Raw genomic sequence first — 20,600 nt, forward strand, 5'->3', positions numbered from 1 at the left:
TGCTTTGCCTGGCTGGGAACCCTCTGTGTCCCAGCTGGTGTCCATTGCCCCTCATGCTGCTGCTGGGCTTGGAGCCCATGGTTATTTCCACAGGTACCATCTTAACCCCAGCTCTAACCAGCAGCCCCCTCTGCATCTGGACCTACAACATACTGTTTTACTCTGTCTCCTTGTGATCTTTTGCCTGGGCACAGCAGACATGGTCTTTTAGCTGGGTACAGCAGGAGGGCACGTGGCAGAGCTGGCCCTTGGCACCGTGGCACGATGGCTACTGGGCTGCTGCTCTGCTCTGCCCACCTCCTGCTGCTGCTGCTGCTCCCCAGGCTGGCTGAGCACGGGGAAGGGCTGTGGCTGGGTGTGGGGAGCACACAGCTTCCCCCACAGCAGTGTGCCCGTGAGTCAGGGCCCAGGAATGGCTGAGGAGAGGCTGTGCCAGGCTGCTGGGGCAGGGCTGGGCAGGGACTGGAGGAAAAACCCCAAGTGGAGGCTCTGGGAGGGCTTTGCACACAACACAACACAACAATGATGCCTTTCTTAGGGCCCAGCACAGGCAGAGGAAACCCAGCCCTGAGCAGCACTGGGGATGCCAGAGGATGCTGGTCCAGCCCAGCACCTGAGTCATTGCTTATAAAGGGATGGATTTCACCCCCCCTTCCCTTCCCTCCCCTCCCCTGGGGAAAGAAACAATTCAGACCTTGAAGACAAAATGACTTCTATTCTTTGTCCCTGGACTTTGTTGTCCTTGGCAGGAGGCTGCAGTGAGCAGAGCTGCCTCACAGACCTGCTGCTCCTCTCCCTGCTGGGAGCTCCCTGGGCTGCCCCAAGCACGTTGCCCTGGCCCTCCTGCCACATGGCCTTCCTTCATCCCCAGCCTCCATCCTCCTCAGCCTCAGGAACAAGCCTGGTTCTGCAGGACTGGAGGGAAGGAGAGAGATATTGTCTCAGGATGCCCTTTTCCTAGGACAGGTACTATGGGGGTCATCAGCTGTCTAGAGGAGGCTTAATGCCAGTCTCTCTCCTTAGGTGTGTATTGGCATGGATTTAGTCCCCAAAGCTCATGGCTGTGCTGGGTTGCTGTAGCTCATAGATGAGCCCTGGTTGCTGTAGCTCATGGATAACCCCTGGTTGCTGTAGCTCATGGATGACCCTGGTTGCTGTAGTTCATGGATGACCCCTGGTTGCTGTAGCTCATGGATGACCCTGGTTGCTGTAGTTCTTGATCCCCTGGTTGCTGTAGCTCATGGATAACCCCTGGTTGCTGTAGCTCATGACCCCTGGTTGCTGTAGCTCATGGATGACCCTGGTTACCTTTCTCCTGGTTGCTTTACCTAAAAAGCTCTTTGTTTCAGCTGGTAGAAGGATGGTGACCATGGAGAGGTTCCTCTCTGCCATCACAGAGGGCTGTTCTCACAGGCTGGGACGTGCTGGGTGAGGTGGGGGAGGTTGGCCATCCATGGGTGAGATGCCATCCATGCAGAAGGGCAAGTCCTGAGGTTTGTTTTTAATGAGAGAAGAGGGGAGATCCCACTCTGTGGGAGCTGTGCAACACATCCCAGCTTGTTCTCTTCTTGTTGTAAGGCTGTTCCAGGGCAGAGGGCAGCTGTTTGTGCAAGAACAGGGAGCAAATGTTGTCAGTGTGCCCTTGGTTGAGACCTCTGGGATACATCTGTGTGCCTTGTAACCCTCCCAGGGGCTTCTCCAGTGCAGCAAACTCAGCCTCAAGGTTTATTTCAATATAATCCCACAAAATCCTCATGCTGACTGCAGAGCTTTTGTGTGCAGAGCTGGTTTGTGTGGGGAATTGTCTCAGTCTCCTGTTGTTGCCTTTTCATGTCCTTATAGGAACAAGGGGAGTGCCCAGAGCAGGACACAACCCCCCCTCCAAACCCCATGGCAAGGCAGGGCCAGGAGGGGCTGCATCTGCTTTCCTCTCACTTCAAAATCATTTCCCTGCCATAAAATTACCAGAGAGAGCCAAGGGAAGGTGAGGCCATGGGGAAAAACACTGCTTGGGGAACAATGGAGGGAGGTGCTGGTAGGGGTCAGGGTGCAGGGCTCCCACCACCCTGAGCTTCCCCCAGGACCCCACTTCAACAGGAGCCATCTCTGCCAGGATCCCCCCTCTGCTGCAGTCTGCACCTCAACCCCATCTCTGCTGGGACTCCCCCCTCTGCCAGGACCCTCATGTACTGCTGGGACCCCCACTTTCAACAGGACCCATCTCTGCTGGAGTCCCACCTCTTTGGGACCCCACTTCTGCTCCCCCAGGCAGGTTGAACCTCCCAGGTTAAAACCTTGTGAGGCTTTAACTCCAGCCAGGGCTGGAGCATCCCAGTTTGTCCCAACCTTCTCTTTCAGTCAGCAGGGGCAGGTGGGAGGTTGCACTGGGAGCACCAAGAGGCAACATCTCACACCCTGCTTTGTTTTCCCCCTTCCTTCCCAGGCTCTAGTTTGTCCAGGAGCTGCTCTGCCTCCAGCCCAGCTCTGCCAGACCCTCTGGGGCTGTTTGCAGGACCTTTCCCCTGGGTCCCCTGGCCCTGCAGATCAGAGACCCTCAGGAATTCAGGGGGCAGATGCCTTCAGGTTTGTCTGGGGCCAGGTTTCACAGAAGCCCTCCAGTGCCCTCCACATTTGGGTGGCTGCTGCTTGTACCACCCAGGGAAACCTTCAGAGACAGGGGAAACAAATCCAGACACCAAGGGGGCCCCTGGGGCTCTGGAGTCATTAAGCACATTGAGTTGTTTAGAAGGAGGCTCAGGTGACTGGGTGTGAAAGCCCCCAGGCCCCAGGAATTGCAGTGTAGAGGCAGCACTGGGGGAGTGGAGGGGAGACAAAGAGATTTTGGGGGCTTTTTCCTCCAGCCCTGTTCATGGGGGACTCAGGGGCTGGGCCACAGTGGCACTGGGATCCCAGGCTGGGACACCCAATGTGATGCTGTCCCTGGGCTTAGGGATGGGGTAGAGGGAGAGATTTCCCCCCCCCCAGCAGCCTTCCCAGATGTGCTTCACTCCTTTAAAGGGACTTTGGCTCCAAATCAATGCTCTGGGGTGTTCTGTTGCCTCTGAGCTCTGTCCCTGCTGCTGCCCCAGGCTCAGACAGGCCCCTGAGCAAAAGGGGATTCTTTTCTTTAGCCCCCCCTTGTGCAAAAGCTGAGAGTCCCCCCTCCCCAGGAGCTGCCAGTGTGCTGTGTCTGGTGCTGTGTCTAAACCTCTTGTAGCTCCAGAGGACTTGGAGGAGCTGCTGCTTTGTCTCAGCCAGGGCAGGGTGCCCAGCTGCCCACCCCATTGCCAGGGTCACACTCAGGCAGCATGACAAGCTGCTAAGGTGAGAGGCTGTAACCTCTCTCTTGAGGCAGGATGGGGATGGGAAGCTCCCCTGGACCCATCTCCAGCCTCCCCAGTGCTGGGCTGGACACTCATTTCACAGGGCCATCAACCCTTCAGGTGCTTCTCAGTCATTCCCTGCTGAGCTCTTCCCCAGACAAGCTGCCAGCAAAGGGCAGTGGGAGGCAGCAGCTGCTGAGCACTGATGCAGGAGCTGAGCACTGATGCAGGAGCTGAGCTCATCCCTTCCAGAGCCAGCTGCTGAGGATTTCATCACCATGATAGAACCCAGCCAGGCTCCTGCTTGGCACCCTGTGCCAGGGCTGCCAGGCCCCATCTGCAAAGGGTTTGGACACAGGGAAGACAAGAGAGGTCTCTGCAGGGCCTGGGGCTGCTGTCACTGCAGTGACCCCCAGTGCAGCCCCAAGAAGAGCTCTGAGGTTTCTCCTTTGCTGGGGGTGGCTTCTCTCTGGTCTTTTTTTTCCCCTCTTGAAGCTCTCCCAGGCAAGTGCTGCTTTATTGCAGATGATTTGCCAGCTGCACAAAGGCTGCCTTGTCCCACAGAGCTCCAGATGTTTCCCATTTCACAGGAGCCCTCCTCAGAAGGAAGGTACCTGTTTCATGGCAGCACCAGCTGACCTGCATGGGGACAGAGCTGCCTTCCAGCCTTTGCCTTCCCTTCCCAGGCAGCTGCTGGCAGGTCCCAGCCCTTGAGAGACAGCAGAGAGTACCTGGTGCATTGTAGGTGGCTCAGAGTCATGGTTCATGCTGCCCTTGTTTGGGGCCAGTGAGGTGCTCAGCAGGAGCTGCAGGGGCTGAGCCCTTTTGCAGGGGCTCTCTGCAGCAGATCAGCTGCCAGTGGCTCTGTTGGAGGGTGCCCACAGGTAGGGCCATGGGTATCACAGAAGCCCAGCAGGAAGGCAGCAGGGCTGCCCATGCCAGCAGCACCCTGCCTGGGGAGCCCTCCCCACAGAGGAGGGGGCAGCCAGGGGCTCCAATTAGCTCCCTGCCTTTGTGTAAGGTACATTTTTTTGGGGGAACAATTAAGGGATTGCAGTGAGAGGAATGGGGTGGGGATGGAGCAGAGCCAGGCAACTGCTCTCCTGCAGGACCACAGCCCTCAGGACTCGGCAGGATGGCTCCTGAGCTGACAGCAGATGCCTGGGAGCCACCTTGTCCCCACAGAGCCACAGGGACAGGGCAGTGGCACAGGGGTCCCTCCCAGCCCCTGGGGAGCAGCCACATGCCCAGGGCTGCAGCAGAGCCCCCAGGGACAGCCCAGACCTGCAGCCCCCAGCACCAGCAACACTCTGACAGCTCTACTCCCTGTAGCCCCTTTGCAGCACGTGCTGCTCTTGCTCAGGCAGCATCTGCCAGCATGGAGATGCCCATTTCCCTCAGGCAGAGGCCACAGCAGATATTCCCACCCACATCTGGAGCCCTGTGTCCAGTCCTGGGCTGCCCAGCTCGGGAGAGCCAGGGAAGTGCTGCAGAGAGGCCAGTGTAGGGCCAGCAAGATGCTGAGGGGCTGGAAGATGTGTGTGAGGAGGAAAGGCTGCAGCCCTGGGGCTGCTCAGCCTGGGGAACAGAAGCCTGAGCTCAGGGGGAGCTCAGCAGTGCTGCTCAGTCCCTGCAGGGTGGGTGTCAGGAGGCTGGGCTGTGTGGTGCTCAGTGATGGGACACAGGCTGGAGCACAGGCAGTGCCCCTGGCACAGGAGGGACAAGTCCTTTGGTGTGAGGTGAGGGAGCCCTGGCCCAGGCTGCCCAGGGAGGCTGTTGGAGGCTCCTTCTGGGGAGGCTTTTCCATGAAGGGCTATGGAAGGAGGTGGTGATGGCCAGAGGAGCAGAATCCCACCCACCCTTCCTCTGGGTGAGGCATCACATGAAAATCTGATCCCTGAGCAGTGCTGGAGGTGGAACCCTGAGTGTCCCTGTGCTGGGAGCAGGAGAGCTGCCCATCCTCCTCCTGCCCATGGGAGCCTTTGCTGTGGGACAGCAGAGTGGGCAGCAGCTCTCCTGGCAGCTGAGAGGCCTCAGGAGCTGCCTGACCCTCTGGCAAGGGCTCCCCAGCCAAGGCAGCCCCATTCTCATGCAGAACGGGCGAGGGGGAGGGAAGGAATGGGTCCATTGGGGAGCAGAGCAGCTTCCCCAGGGAAGGGTCCTCCCCCTGCACCCGGGCACAGAAAGCACCAGGGAGCACAAGTGCCTCTCTGTCCTGGCTCTTTCTTCTCTTTCCCTTTAATACTCTCACTCCTTTGTCCCCAAACCTTTACTCCCCAGTCATTGGCCCCTTGTGCTGCCCCTGGGGATGCTCCTGGTGCCACCTGCTTCAGCCACTTCTCCAGGACACCTGATGCATTTGTTTTCTTTCCTCTCTCTCTCTCTTTTTTTCCCCCTTTGCCCCTGGTTTAGGGTCTATTAAGGCTGTTGCTCCTTCCCCCTGCCCTGGGAGAGCTGGTTAATGAGTAACCATAGCGTGCTTGGAGGCAGCTGTCTCAGGCAAACCCAGGGAGACCTTGTTTGGAGCTGCATAAGGGAGCGTTTGTTCTGCAGCTTCTCAATAGATCCTTGTGCAGGAGGCACAAGAAGTGTGTGGGGAGAGAAAGAAAGAGACACTAAATCACTGGGCTCCTTGAAAATCTCACTGCATGTGTGTGTGTGTGTGTGTATCCATTCCCTGGTGGCAGCTGAGTCACCTCTGTGAGGGCAGAGCGTGGGTCTCCCTTCCCTGCAGGGCACACGAGGGACTCAGCAGTGTTTGCACTTGCAGGATGGTTGTAAGTGAAGCACAAAGCACACAGCCTGGGTTTCCACTGCTGTGGGCTCAGTGGCACAGGGCTGGGGGGTTTTTCTTCATCCCAGCCCCAGCACAGGGCAGGTTTTGCTCTGAAAGTTCGTGGTTTTAGCTGTTACCTTCCTTTCCTTCTGTTGTGTGGAGGCTCTTGGGGGTTTATGAGATGAACCATTGGGGTTAAAGGCTGCTTTGTCTCCCTTCCAGGCCAGGTGGGAGACAGAGGCTCATGTGCTGTGAGGGAATGGGCCAGGGGTCCTGTGCCCCAGAGCTCCTGGGTGACCTTGGCAATGGCATTTGAACCTCTCTGCCCTGCTTTGCTTCTGGCACTGTGCAAACAGGTGATGGCTCTGCCTCCTCTCATGCTTGCAGTGGCTTTTGCCTCCCTGGTGTGCTGGGAAGCTTGTGGAGGGCAGCTGGGATGCTGTGAGCAGGCAGAAAGGCAGGGGGGCAGGGAGCTGGGTTGGGATGTCTGTCCCTCTCTCTGGGGCTCTGTAATTCTTTGCTTCATGTCCATTTTTTGTGTTTCTTGTGTCAGATCCCTCACACCTCCCTGCTCTGGGTTAGTTCAGCCTGGGGAAGAGGAGGCTGAGGAGAGACAGGAGCACTCCCTGCAGCTCCCTCACAGGAGGCTGTGGCTGGGGTGAGTCCTGTGAAACACCCCCAGGAACATGGATGGGAACTGATTCTCCCCTCCAGCTGGAGATATCCTCAAGGTACAGGATTGCTGATGGTGTTTGTCAGGGAGAGGGAGCTGAGTGCTTGATGACTCCTCCAGATGAGCAGGGAGAGCAGCAGGAGGTGCTGGGAGCCCACCTGCCCTGCAGCCACAAACCCTGCTCACTGCTGTGATCACAGACACCTCTGGGCAGCACAGTTGTGTTCACAGCCCCAGGTGATGTTCCTCCTGCCAGGCCAGGCTGGGAGTGCCTCATCTCACCAGGCAGGCACTTGGATGTTGATTTTTACTAAGTGGTAAAGAGAGCAGCATTTAGTGCTGGGCAGCAGCACTGGCAGAATGCAAGAGGTTTGGGAAGGGTGGGCAGGGAATGAGTTCCCCCAGGATGGCTGTTCCCAGGGCTTGCCCAGCACCATAACCTCAGAAAGGCCTCTGACCTTCAAATACCCTCCCCAAAGCAGTTAAAGATATATAAATATACTGCAACAGGGGAACAAAAAGCTTTTCATTTCCCATGCTGAGAGTGCCAAGTGCCTGCAGCAGCCAGGAAAGCTCTGTTGCTCCAGGGCACAGGGAGCTGCCTCTCAGGTAAAACACCAACAGCCTGAATCCTTCCCCAGAGCTTGACCCAATCCCAAAGTCCAGGAAAGAAACCCCAACCCCAAATCAGACCCCAAAGCCCCAACCCTGAGGCTCTGTAGGAGGAGGAAAGGTGTGGGTGGGTGATGTGAGTTTCCTCCCCAGTGCTGGATCACAGCCCAGACCTTTCCCACAGAGGGGAGCCAGGGGCTGCAGATGGCTTTGCTCTGCACCCTTGGCCCAAACCTCCCCCTGCTCCTCACCCAGGAGCACCCCAGCCCCTGCCCTCCTGGGGTAAAGGATGGCTCTCAGCCTCTCTAAGTGGATCTGTTGGCAAACCACTGATTACCCACAACTTGCCAACATCTGGTTGACATTCCTACATCACAGGCTCGTGTGTAATTAGCCCTATTACCTGATCCATGTGCTCTTTATCTTGCTTTCTGGTTCTGCTCTGCCTCCCTCCCTGCCCACAGCACCCACAGCCAGCACAGGAGCTGCATCCTCACTCCAGCTTGGTGCTTTCTTCCCCTGGCTTGGGTCTCCCCTCCCCATCTCAGCAGTGGCTGAGGAATGTGAGACAGGAATGCTGTTCTTTGCAAGGAGCTGGGGAAGGGGGGAGTTGCAGAGGGGGCAGCTATCAAACCCCAATGGCTCTGTGTTTGCAGCAGCTGCAGCCACAGAGGCCATGGCAGTGCCCACCTTGTGCCTCCTGCCTGCCCTGGCACCCCCATGGCAGCCTGCAGCATCTCCCCAGCCCTCCCACATCATCTTCTTGCAAAGGCAGGGCTGGGAGCATCCCATAAATCAGTGCCAAGCTGCTCTGGGGGTGAGCAGCTCACCCTGCCAGGGCAATTCCTTCCTCACACCATCCTCAGGGGCTGTCTGGGGGTCTCTGTGGGGCACAGGGGCTGTCTGGTGGGAGCCTGTCTGGTGGGAGCTGTGGCAGAGCCCTGCAGCAGCGTGGTTGGCTTTGGGTGATGGTGTCTGACCCCACTGTGCCTGTGGGCATGTAGCTCTGAAGGAAATGTCACTAGAAAAGGGAGCAAATCTTCTTAATTCAGTTATTAAAGCTGTCATTTGCCTTGTGGAAGCCCAGAGGCATCCAACCACACAGCTCTGGCCTTCCAGGGGCTCCAGCCCATAGAGCCCTGTAGAGACCCCACTCAGGCTGGGTCAGTGAGAGCTTTTGACTCCAGCCTTGGGTCTCATCCTGCCCATAAGCACCACGAGCCCCAGCACTCCCATCCCACCCAGCACTACGAGTCTTTGCTGCAGAGCAGCTGCCCCAGTCCTGTGGACATCCCTGTGTCCATCTGCAGCCCAGCCCTGGGCTCATGCTCTGAGCTGCTTTTGCAGGGGGGTTCCTGACTCAGCACCTCCCTCCCCACTGGAGCTGTGCCATTTCTGGGGCTCATGCTGTGATTTTCCATGTTCCTTAACTGCTCCTGAGGTTTCTCACCTGGTGCCCAGGGCAGGCTGGGCATCTGCTGCTTCAAATCCTGCCACCTTAGGGAAGGTGCAAGCTCTCTGGGTGAGGGGTTCCTCAGTACAAAGGGAAGCAGGAACTGAGCAGGGCTCTGGAGGAGAGCGGAGAAGGAGGGGAGAGGAGCAGGCAGCTCTTTGCTGTCAGTGCCTGGGAGGCAATGAGTGCTCACACTCAGGCAGCTGCAGGAAAACGAGCTCCATGGTTTTACCAACCACTGAGAACAGGGAGAAAAAGGGGAGCAGCCCAATTCCTGTGCTGAAGGAAAAGCAGCAGAGCTCTCAGAGGCTGCCATCAGGATCCCCCTGCCCTTTCCCCACAGCAGAGGATCAGCAGACAGACAGTGCTGCAGCCTCTCGGGCCCTGAAGCTGCTGAGACTGGCAGCCTGGCAGCACGGGGCTGGCACAGGCACCCCTGAGAGCCTCCATGGGCTGGGGTGGGCTGGGACTGGGACTGTGTGGGATGTGGGGCCACAGCTGAGCTTCTGCTCTTTGCTGGAGCTGAGTTCTGGCACTTGCCAAACAGGTTTTGATTTCCAGAGCGTGGGTATGAAAATGCAGCACAACCCCTTCCCCTCCCTCCCCTTCCCTCCTCCACAGCCCTAAAATATGATGTTTTGGGGGTACTTTGTCAGATCCCATAAACCATGACCCTTTACCCCCTTCAGAAGCAGCCAACACAGCACAACAGTGGGATCTGGGCAGCACTTCAGCTGCAGTTCCTTGAAGAAGGGAAGGGAAGGGAAGGGAAGGGAAGGGAAGGGAAGGGAAGGGAAGGGAAGGGAAGGGAAGGGAAGGGAAGGGAAGGGAAGGGAAGGGAAGGGAAGGATTTCCACTCCAGCTTTGGGCCCTGAAAACTTGCCAGGAGGGCTTTTTCCCCCCCTTCTCCTTCCCTCTCCCTGTCTCCCCAGCTCCCCTTTGCTCACTTGTCCCAGCAAACTGCTGTTGCTTTCAGCTCAGCAGCTCCCCTGAGCACGTGGGGATAAATCCTGCCCTGGTGCAGGTGGGAAGATGCTGGCTCTGGGTTGCTGCCCCTGTGCAGTGGATGGGATGTTGCCCACCTGAGCCCAGTGGCCAGAGAGATGAGGGGATGCAGGATCATCCCATCCCTACCTGGCACCTTCTTGCACCCTCTCTCCTGGCCCAAACCCAGTTGTCCCTCTGGCAGAGGGGCGGTGCCTGGGGAGGGCACTGGCCACAGTGGCTTTGGCTCTGCCAGTGCCACCCACCTCGTGCCTGGTGTTGGTGTCCCCATCCTGGTGTCCAACCCCCTGGATGGAGTCAGGAGCTCTCGGGGCTCCCAGAGCAGCAGGGAACAGGGGGAGGGGTCCCAGAGGAGCCTTCCATTACCCCCTCAGCCGGCACGGTTAATTGCTCATTCACACTTAATTGCTCCCTCCCCGTTAATTGCTCGTTCGGCCCGCAGATGGGTTAATAATTAAGTTAAATTAATAATTGGGACAATCATTAAACTGAGCAACGAGCAATACACGGGATGGTGGGAGCACTTGGTGCTGGGGTTACTCATTTACTCGGGAGTTTATGGGATGGAGGAATGGATGGGGGGATGGAGGGATGAGGGGAGGGATGGAGGGATGAGGGGGGGATGGAGGGATGAGGGGAGGGATGGGGGATGGAGGGGGGGATGGAGGGATGAGGGGAGGGATGGGGGATGGAGGGGGGGATGGAGGGATGAGGGGAGGGATGGGGGATGGAGGGGGGGATGGAGGGATGAGGGGAGGGATGGGGGATGGAGGGAGGGATGGATGGATGGAGGGAGAGAGAGGGGGATGGATGGATGGATGGAGGGAGAGAGAGGGGGATGGAGGGATGGATGGAGCCCTGGCCGGGCTCCTGCAGTCCCAGCAACCGCGGGGCTTTGCCAGGTCAAACGTTGATCGCGGGGGGCAGCGGGGTGCCGCTGCGGAGCAAAACAAGCCGAGCCCGACCCCGCAGCCTCCGGGGACCTTCCCGGCCGCCTCCTCCCCTCGCTCCGCTCCCCGGGCCGGGCGGGCGCAGGGAGGGACGGACGGAGGCGGCTCCTGGCCCGGGGGGGAGGAACTACAAGTCCCGTGAAGCCGCGGCGCCCGCCCGCTGCTGCAGAAGGGGAACGGCCCGGGCAGCGCGGTGCCGGCGTCTGTGGCCGCGGGGCTGCGGCTCCCGGGCAGCGGCGGCAGCGGGGGGCGCCCGGAGCCCCGCAGCGGGACGCGCGGGTGGGAGCCGCGGCTGGGGATGGGAGGGAGAAGGAGCTCGCTGCTCCCCTGGGCAGCCCCGGCAGCGTTTCGGCGGCAGCGGCGCGAAGCCACCGAGGTAAGTGCCCGGGGAAAGGGTCCTCCCAGGCGCCCCCCATCATCTCCTCCCCGAGCCCCCGGGGCTGGGGATGCTGGTGGTGCCGGGAGGGAAGCCCCGGTCCCGCTGCCCGACACACGGGAGGGTTCCTCTTCTCCCTAAGACAAGCCGTGTGGGGGTTGTTTTCACCGGGGAAAGGGTCCCGGCTGGGCTGCGGGACCCCGCACAGGGCAGCTCGGCCGGGGTCTCGTTACTCGGGAAGGGGGGTGTGTGTGTTGGGGGAGGGATGCTGCCGGGGGTCCCGCACGGTGGGACTGAGCCCCCGGATCCTCCCGGCGCCCCCCATCATCGCGTCCCCGAGCCCCCAATCATCTCCTCCCCGGCGCCCCCCAATCATCTCCTCCGCGAGCCCCCCAATCATCTCCTCCCCGGCGCCCCCCAATCATCTCCTCCGCGAGCCCCCCCCATCATCTCCTCCGCGAGCCCCCCCATCATCTCTTCCCCGGCTCCCCCCCATCATCTCCTCCCCGGCGCCCCCCATCATCTCCTCCCCGAGCCCCCCATCATCTCCTCCCCGGCGCCCCCCCATCATCTCCTCCCCGGCGCCCCCCCATCATCTCCTCCCCGGCGCCCCCCCATCATCTCCTCCCCGGCGCCCCCCATCATCTCCTCCCCGCGCTCCCCCCATCATCTCCTCCCCGCGCTCCCCCCATCATCTCTTCCCCGGCTCCCCCCCATCATCTCTTCCCCGGCTCCCCCCATCATCTCTTCCCCGGCTCCCCCCATCATCTCTTCCCCGGCTCCCCCCCATCATCTCTTCCCCGGCTCCCCCCCATCATCTCTTCCCCGGCTCCCCCCATCATCTCTTCCCCGGCTCCCCCCCATCATCTCTTCCCCGGCTCCCCCCATCATCTCTTCCCCGGCTCCCCCCCATCATCTCTTCCCCGGCTCCCCCCATCATCTCTTCCCCGGCTCCCCCCCATCATCTCTTCCCCGGCTCCCCCCATCATCTCTTCCCCGGCTCCCCCCCATCATCTCTTCCCCGGCTCCCCCCCATCATCTCGTCCGCGAGCCCCCCATCATCTCCTCCCCGAGCCCCCCATCATCTCCTCCCGGCGCCCCCCATCATCTCGTCCGCGAGCCCCCGGGGCTGGGGATGCTGGTGGTGCCGGGAGGGAACCCCCGGTCCCGCTGCCCGACACACGGGAGGGTTCCTCTTCTCCCTAAGACAAGCCGTGTGGGGGTTGTTTTCCTTCGCGTGTGTTGGGTTTTGGGTTGTGTTTTGTCTTTATCCGGGAGGGGGGAGGCAGCCGACACACACCGTGCTTGTTGCCTTTTGTCTTCCCGGGGGAAAACCCCGTTAGAAAAGCTCCAGCGGCTCGGTGTGCCCGGGCAGGTGGCTGCTGGGGGGCTGGCAGCCCCTTGCCCTGCTCTGCCGAAGGCTTTCCCCAGCCCTGGGAGCCCGGGGGGTGTGTGGGGGGATGTGATGTGAGGTATCTGTGATGCACAAGAGCACTTTTGTGTGATTTCTGGAGGAAAAAAAAAGCCCAGCCCCATGAATGACTCCCTTATTTTGCTCTCTACAACAAAAAGACCACACCAGTCTAGACCTGCAACCAATAACACACAGAGAAATGAGTGCTGGCTGCTCCCAGGGCCCAGGCTGAAGGGCACAGCAGCCCCTGCAGCCTGTGAGGCTGCTGAACAGCCAGGGCCAGGGATGCCTGTTTGGGGAAAGGATGTTTGAGGTTACTTTGATATAAACAAGAGAAGCTTTTATTGCCCAGACATTGTTAGTGTTGCTCTTTGCTGGCTTAGGAATGTGTTTCCTCAGAAGGGTTTTGAGAGTGGAGGAATTGCTCAGCTCTGCTGCTCATTGAGACTGGCACAGCTGGTGGGATGGGAGTGTGGGCAGAGGGCTGCTGGGACCCAGCCCTTGGGAAGAAGCTGTCTCAGGGCTTGCTTGTCCCTGTGAATGGCAGATTCCAGCTTGGAGGCTGCAGCTGGAGGTGCAGGATGTGTTTGTTGCCCACCATCAGGCAGGTGATGCTTTCTGCTTTCTCACTGCCCTGGAAAATTAGAGATGGCTGCAAAAAAAATCATCTCAGGTGTCCCCAGTTCACCTCCAGCCTCTCCACAGGTGTGGGACCCAGCATGTGTGGTGAGGTTGAGCCTCCTGACATAGAGACATCAGGGGGCAGGGGAGTGCTGCAGTGGTTTTGTGCTCTCCTTTCCCAGAGGCTTTGCTGCAGACAGGGCTGCTTGAGTTTGCTCTTTCTAGAGAGCTGCTTGTTTGACCAGTTGCATGTTCAGGTGTCTCCAACAAAAGGTGGGACCCCTCAGTCCTCATCCAATGTGCAGGTGATAACCTTTTTGGGGTGCTGGGGAATGGCAGTGGGATCACCCTGCAGCCCCTCTCACAGTGGGAGTTGAAAGGCTCCTGATGCATGAAGGGTCTGTAAGTGAAGTGTGAAAGTGCAGAGCTTTGATTACAGCAGATGCTGCTGCAGCTGCTTCTCCTGCCCAACAGCACAGGGCTGGGAGTGTGTGTCCAGGTTCCACTGGCACAGGAGGAGAAAGTCCTCAGGAGGTTTCCAACCCCACCTGGACATGTTCCTGTGCCCCCTGAGCCAGGGGAAGCTGCTGGAGCAGGGGCTGGGGCTGCAGCAGCTCTTCAGGGCCCTGCCAGCCCCCAGCATTTGAGGATTCTGTGTCTCCCTGCCCAGCTGCCTCTGCAGTAAATCAGTGCTGGCAGTCTAGAACAGCTCTTGCTGCCTGCAGCAACGGGGCTGCAAGAGCCATGGGGGAAACAGCCACATGGGCTGAACCCCACAGCTCTTGGCCTTTGTCAGGATTCTGTTCAGACACATTGAGTTGGGGCTTCTCCTGGGCTGCTTCCCCTGGCAAAGGGCCCTGGCACAGCCCTCTGCCACAGCCATGCTGGAGCTGTGACCTGGGGAAGGTGATTTCCCCCTTCTGGGCTGGAATAGGAAGGATGCCCTAAAGCAGCCTGGGGGAATTGGTGCTCATGCTGCCACGTGCAATGGACATCATGAACTGCTATAAACTACCCATGGCAGGGACTTTGGCAGCCTCTGAACCAGACCCAGGTGCCACCTCATCTCCAGTTACCCAGCTTGGGGCTGGGTGTGTTGCAGGATGCAGAGCAGAGGGGATTTGGGGGATGATGTGACCTTGGGGCTGGGACCTGACTCTTCCCTGAGTGGATGCTTCTGTCTGCAGCCAAGCACAGCTGTGAAATCTGGAAGCCCTGGGCTCTGACCTGGCTCTTCCCAGGGCTGGGTGTTGATGTGCATTCCTCTTGGGCTTGGTTTTAAAGAGATTTGATCCAGTAGCATCACTTCTCCTTGGCAAAGGGTGTTTTTAGTAGCAACTGGCTCAAGAGCTCGACAGCTTTGGACTCGAGCTCCTGTCTCTGGGGGTTTCTTCTGTGTAAGAAACAATCAGAGTGCCTTAAATTTGGGGAGATCAAAGTTCTGGGGACACCCTCACTGCCCTTCCCTCTGGCTCTCTGAGCCCCAGACAATGGGGGGATAATGCCAGGAGCACAATGCAGCTTGCTGGGGTGGGTTGTTTAAATGTTTGTTTGAACTTTGAACAGAAAAGCAAAGTGACAAAGGAGAGGGCAAGAGCAGCAGAGGGCTCTGCCAGTTCCCCAGGCTGGCCAGAGCCTCAGCACTGCCTTACAAAGGCTGCCCTTGTTCACGGTGGTTTATTCCATCAGCGAGATGTATGTAAAGCAAAAACGAAGGGGCAAATGCTTGCAGCAAGTCCCCCATGTCAGTCTAAACACTGCATGGAAACGCTTTCATTGCCTTTGAACTGCCTAGCAAGTGCTGTGCCGTTCTGCTCAAAGCCCTCACTGCAGGACTAAGCTTCACTGTGTCCCTGGAGACAGAGCCCAGGTCCAGTGTGGCTTCATGTCCTGCTCTGCAGCCTGTCAGAGCTTCAGCATCTGCACCTTTCTCCTCTCTGTTTTGGGGGTTTTCCCCCCGTGTGGCAGCATCTGGGTTGCAGGCAGAGCTCTCCTGGCCCTGCAGCCAAGGGGAAAGCTGCAGTGAGTGTGGTCAGGGAGGTTGTTCTCACTTCCAGTTCATCTGCAAGTGTGTCTTCTCCCAAACAGAGCTGATGAGGTGTGAAGACCTCAGCCCCAGGGCTCTGCTGTGCCCATGCCCTAAGAAGGGCAGGGTTTTTTCTCTTCACTTGGCTGCTTCTTTCTGCCAAGCCACAGATGTTTTCTGAGGGCTCAGACCTAAGCCTTTAAATAAATGTGTTTGATCCCTGGGTGGTTGTGCAGCTTTCCTGCAAGAAACCAAAGAAAGGCAAGCCCAGAATGGGTTTCAGATCAGGAGCAAACATTATCTTGGGGTTTTGTTCTTGCCTTTTCTCCCTGGGAGGGCGTCAGAGCTGTCACCTGCCTGGTACAGCTGCAGCTGAACCTCCCCTGGTTTCAGGAGGGAGGAAGCAAACAGCAATGGCTCTGTTCTGAGCAAAGCTCAGCCTAAGACAACCCTGAACCTCTCAGACAACAAGACTTGGTCACAAAGGCCTGCAGGTTTTTGCATGGTGCTGCACTGGGGCTTTGGGCTGGCTGTGACGTGTTGCTGTGAGCTGCTGGATGGAGACAGGGTGCTTGGGCACTGCAGTGCCACGTCCTTCCCAGCCTGGGATGGAGTTGGGCTCCACTGCTGGCATTCCAGCTGGCTCCAGTTGCTGCTGCTGATCCCCAAAGCTGCACTTTCAGGGCAGGGTGTGTTGTGAGTGGTTTTTGAGGGTTTTCTTTCCCAGGTTGGCAGGAGGGAGCACGTTTCTGGCACGTGGGCTCAGGCTGGCAGCCAGAAGGAGCAGAGGAGGTCCCTTTGGATTTGTAGGATGACTGATGGTGGTGTTTCTCTGTCAGGTGGCTTTCTCTTCTGCCCATCTTTGTTCTCTGCAGATAAGCTCAGCCCTGGGACTGGCACATGTCCAAGGAGGCTGTACAACACTGCTGGAGGGACAGGAACCTGCTGCCAGCATCTGGGACCTGAGGTGCCAGTGACACCACGAGGCAGTTGGGCTCATCCTGTAGCTGGATGGGCTAAAGGCCTGACTCTGGTGCAATCAACTTGGAAGTAAACTGTAGGCATGTAAAGCTGTCAGGAGCCTCTCTGCACTTCCAAGGCTGGAAGAGAACAGGTCCCCTTGTCTGCTGGGGAGGGGGCTGTGTCTGGGCTCTGGCAGCTTTCCTCCTGTGCAGCTGGAGCTCTGCTGTGGATCTGGTTTTGCTCATGTTGGTTCCTCAGCAAGTTGGAGGTGGGGAGGAGACAAGGGAGAGTGGTGGAGCAAGGTCCTGGTGAGGTGTTTGCACACCTCTGGGGTGACTGTGATGAGCAGGGGAGGGGGAGGTGTCAGCATCTGGGCTGTGGCTGCTGCTGTGAGGTGGCTGAGATGCTGCAGTGGGACTGTGTGTGTGGCAGTGTCCTGCTTGGCTGTGCTGCTGAGGGACTCAGTCACCAGGGGACACGAGTGGCAGAGGCTGATAGGGTGCTTGGCATCTGTGGGGTGCTGCTAAGCTGGAGCTGAAGCTCCTCAGCCAAACTGCTGTGGCTTTGGCTCCTCTCTCTGGGCTGTGTAAGACTTGAGAGTGTCTGCAGAGAGCAGGGTCTGGGGGGGTTGCTGCGCCCCCCGAGCTGCTGGTGGGTCTCTGCCCGTGTGAGGGGTGGGCAGGCTGTGTGGGAGCCATGGCACTGGCATCTCTGGGGGCACAGGGGCTCCTGTATCACTGGCAGGATGCTCCATCAGTCAAACATTCCTCCTGGGACACTCCCTGCCCCGTGGCTGTGGTGTCTGAGGCAGGAGGGGCTGGGGGAGAGCACAAAGGTGCTGGAGTGGCTGGTACCTGTGTGGGAGGGAGCAGGAGATGGGCTCTCAGGCTCTGGGCAGCTCCCTTGGCAAAGAGGAACTGGGCAGTGACCATCATCCCCCCTCCTGTCCGTGCCAGGGGTGTGTGGCAGCCGTTCCCAGGGCAGGGGGAGGTGGGGGAGGGCTGTCCAGCCCAGCCTGGAGGGGAAATAACCATCCCCTTTGGATGGCTTCTTCAATTGTTCCTCAAAATCCCTTTTAAAAGGAGGAAAGTCCCTTCCTTCCTTTCAGCTCCTGGTATCTTTAGGAATTCAGGCTATTGTGAGGCCAGGACAGAGACCCCTCTATGAGAGCTGCCCCCTCCCAGCCCAGCCCCACAAGCCCCTCATTCTCCTCTCAAGAGGGTCCCTCTGTCTAAGGCCAAGTAACTCTTAAGGGTGGCATTTATCCTTGGGCACTCAGCTCACAAAGAGTGCTGGAGTGTCAAATAAACTCACTCCAGCCTGCAAAGAGAAGAGGAAGAAAATACAAAACCCCCTTTATTTCCACCCCTGCAGGGAAACAAATGGGGACTTTGTGCTGGTGAGCAGCAGGGCCCTGGGGAAGGAGGGCTCAGCCTCTGCTGGGGTCTCTCTAATGAACTGGTGTGTGCCTGCACACGGGATGGGGGGTGTGGGGGGACCTGGCAGAGCAGCAATGAATCCAAACCCCTCCAAAGAAGTGCTTGGCCATCCTGTGTGCCCACTGCTTTCTAGCAAGAGCTGGTCACTGCTGGCTCTGACGGTGCTGGTGGGTTCTGGGGGGGTTGCTGAGGAGGAGGAGGGCAGAGGAAGATCCTGGCCCCTCTGCTGAGGTTGTCACCTGAGGTAAGGGACAGTGGGAGTGGGGGTAAAGGGTTGGTGTTGGCCACATCTTCAGCAGACTCTTTAAGCTTTGAGCAGGTCTTTGGAAGGGCTGAGCACAGCTGAGCTTTGCTGCAGGTGCTGAGTCCCTCAGGAAGCTGTTGCAGGAGGGGAATTGTGCAGCTCCAGGGCTGTGTCAGTGCTGAGCCCTGGGGAGGCTGCAGCTCCAGGGCTGTGCTCAGTGCTGGGCTCTGGGGAGGCTGCAGCTCCAGGGCTGTGTCAGTGCTGAGCCCCTCACTCACTGCCACAGGGACACTGAGGGTGGCCAGAGCTGGGGAAGGGGCTGGGCAGGGGCTGAGGGAATGGGGGTGTTGAGCCTGGAGGAGGCTGAGGGGAGATGTGAGCACTCTCTGACAGGAGGTTGGAGTGAGGTGGAGTCAAGGTCTCTTTGCCCAAGTAATAAGTGATGGGACAAGAGGAAACAGCCTCAAGTTGCCCCAGGGGAGGTTGAGATTGGAGCTGAGGCAGAACTGTTTCCCTGAGAGGGATGTCAGCCCCTGTGCCAGGCTGCCCAGGGAGCTGGGGCAGTGCCCAGCCCTGGAGGGATCCCAAAGCCCTGGGGCTGAGGTGCTGAGGCTGTGGGTCAGTGCTGGGCTGGGACTGCAGCAGCTTCAGGGGCTTTAACAACCCAAAGGGTTCAGCTCCTTTCCCTGCTGTGGGGCACTTGGCCATGGCTCTGCTGCAGTGTGAATTGTTGCCTTTTTGTCAGCCCTGGGGCTGCATTTGCTGCCCTGGCCACTGCTGCTGTGCAGACATGTGCTGCTCTGAGGAAATCACTGTCCCTTCTCTGGATGGATTCAGACTAGTCCCAGGTGTCAGAAACCGACGTGACCAGCACAGAGCAAACACCAGGGACAGCAACATCTCAGCAAGGAGCTGGCCAGTGCTGACTCTGCTCCCTGGGGACGTGTCCAGCAACACAGCCTGTGCCTCTGCTCTCATCCTGCTGTGGGACCCTTCATCTCTGCCCAGTCCTGGCTGAATGAGGGACTATCCTGCAGCATCAGGTGCCCTCAGATGCTCCTGCAGCTGGCAGAGCTGGAGAACAAGGTGCAGTTCTGCTGTTCCCTTGTCCTGACACTTGTTTCTCTGCAGGTTTTGGTAGCTCATCCTTACTGAAAGGGGAAGATGCTGTCAGCCACGGTAGCTCTTGGACTGTCCTACCTAGAGGTGAAGAGACAGGAATGTGGCTTTGTGCAAGGCTTGAGACATCTCCCTTCCACCAGGCAAACAGCCCTGAGCCAAGAGGATTGTCTCTGGATGGTTTTTCTCTGCTGGGATCCCCGGAGTGATCAGCCTTTGTGGGCTGCTGTGGGTCTTGGATGCTCCCTTCTGTCTGGAGCTGGGAATGTCACAGCCAGGAGGCTGCCAAGTCCTGCCTCAGTCTGGTGGATTACTTCTGGCATCATTCTGCTGGTGTTTCTGCTTTCTACTGGTGGAACTGTTACCTGAAACAGCCCAACTTCCAGATGTGGAGAAGCCCCCAGTGCTCCTGAGCTCCCTCTGAGCTGCTCCCTGGGAGCATCGTGGCTCTGGGCAAGGAGCCCCCAGGCACGTGTAGGACACAACCTGCTGCTCTTGGGTGAGTCAAGAACATGCACTTTCCTTCCTCCCTTTTTAAACCCAAACCCTTCCTGTGGGGCTGCCTAGGAAAGGAGATTTCCCTCCACTTGAGGAAGATGCGCAGCCTGGTGCCCCCCTGCTCCAGGGGCCACAGCAGAGCAGGTTGCCTTGTGTCTGAAAGCTGAAGTGGCTTTTCCATCCTGTTTTAGTATAAGGGTTTTCCTCCTGCAGTGGTGTTGCTGAGTAATGGACAAAGGAGTTCAAGCTGGGCAGCCCCCAGGCAGCTTTTCCTTCCTTTACCCTGGCAAGGAGGAACCCCAGTGGCTTTAAAGCATATGGAAGCAAGGGGTTGCTGGGGGCTGACTGGGAGCATCATGGGGTTTGTCTTAGGAGCTCTGAGGGGCAGATGCTGGGGATGAACCAAAAGGTTCCCTTTGCAGGGGAGGGTGGTGTAAAGCTGTGGTAGAAGAGCCCCTTTGCTGGAGGCTGCCAGAATGATGCCAGGCTTTGGATTTTGTGACTGGCATCTTGGGAGACGTGTCCAAGGGGCTCTGGGGGGGTGTGGGCTGGGAGAACGAGGCTGGAACGTGGAGATTGGTGCTGGGTGGGCAATGAGCTGGGGATTCCTGTGCTGGGGAAGATGGGCTCTGCCCTCAGCATCTTGTCACAGATAAGTGCAATGGTCTGTTTCAGCTTCCCTCAGGGCCTGGGCTGTTAGTGACTGAGCTTCTGTGGTCCCATGTCTTTTGGTGAGGACATTGCCCTTCAGTCCCTCTCCCCTAAACCTGCAGCTCCTTTGCTCTGAACTAGGGTGGGCTCCCCTTGGGTTTGGGGGCATGGAACAGAACTGACTCCACTTGGTGCTGTGGTTCACCCTGCCCAGGCTGCTCTCCCAAGTGTGTGTTGGGTTCTCTTTGGTAGTGAACTTTCCTCTGGGAGAATGAGGCTGAGAAAAGGGGTGAATGAAGGGAAAGCTGCAGCTGGGTAAGACCTGGTGTTGGCTGTGTGGAAAGCACACTCCTGGTTTTGGTTAGAGCTCATCTGTTGGTGTTTGCTGGGTCAGTCCCAGGCTCTGCTGCAGGCTGGCTGGAAGGGGAGGTCTGTGCTGGTGTCTTGGGCAGCAGTG

The 20,600-nt window shown here is 58.5% G+C and overlaps 1 long non-coding RNA gene across 1 annotated transcript in view; it reads left to right on the forward strand.

The window, feature by feature from the left end:
* The first annotated feature begins 11,099 nt into the window (after positions 1-11,099).
* Positions 11,100-20,600, forward strand: part of LOC133627192 (uncharacterized) — a 52,747-nt gene continuing 43,246 nt past the window's right edge. Inside the window, exons 1-2 of the long non-coding RNA XR_009820002.1 lie at positions 11,100-11,168; positions 19,007-19,493. This is a non-coding gene — a long non-coding RNA (uncharacterized LOC133627192). The remainder of the gene's footprint in view (positions 11,169-19,006; positions 19,494-20,600) is intronic.

This window comes from Colius striatus, chromosome 18, assembly GCF_028858725.1.
Source record: "Colius striatus isolate bColStr4 chromosome 18, bColStr4.1.hap1, whole genome shotgun sequence".
Taxonomy (NCBI): Eukaryota; Metazoa; Chordata; class Aves; order Coliiformes; family Coliidae; genus Colius; species Colius striatus.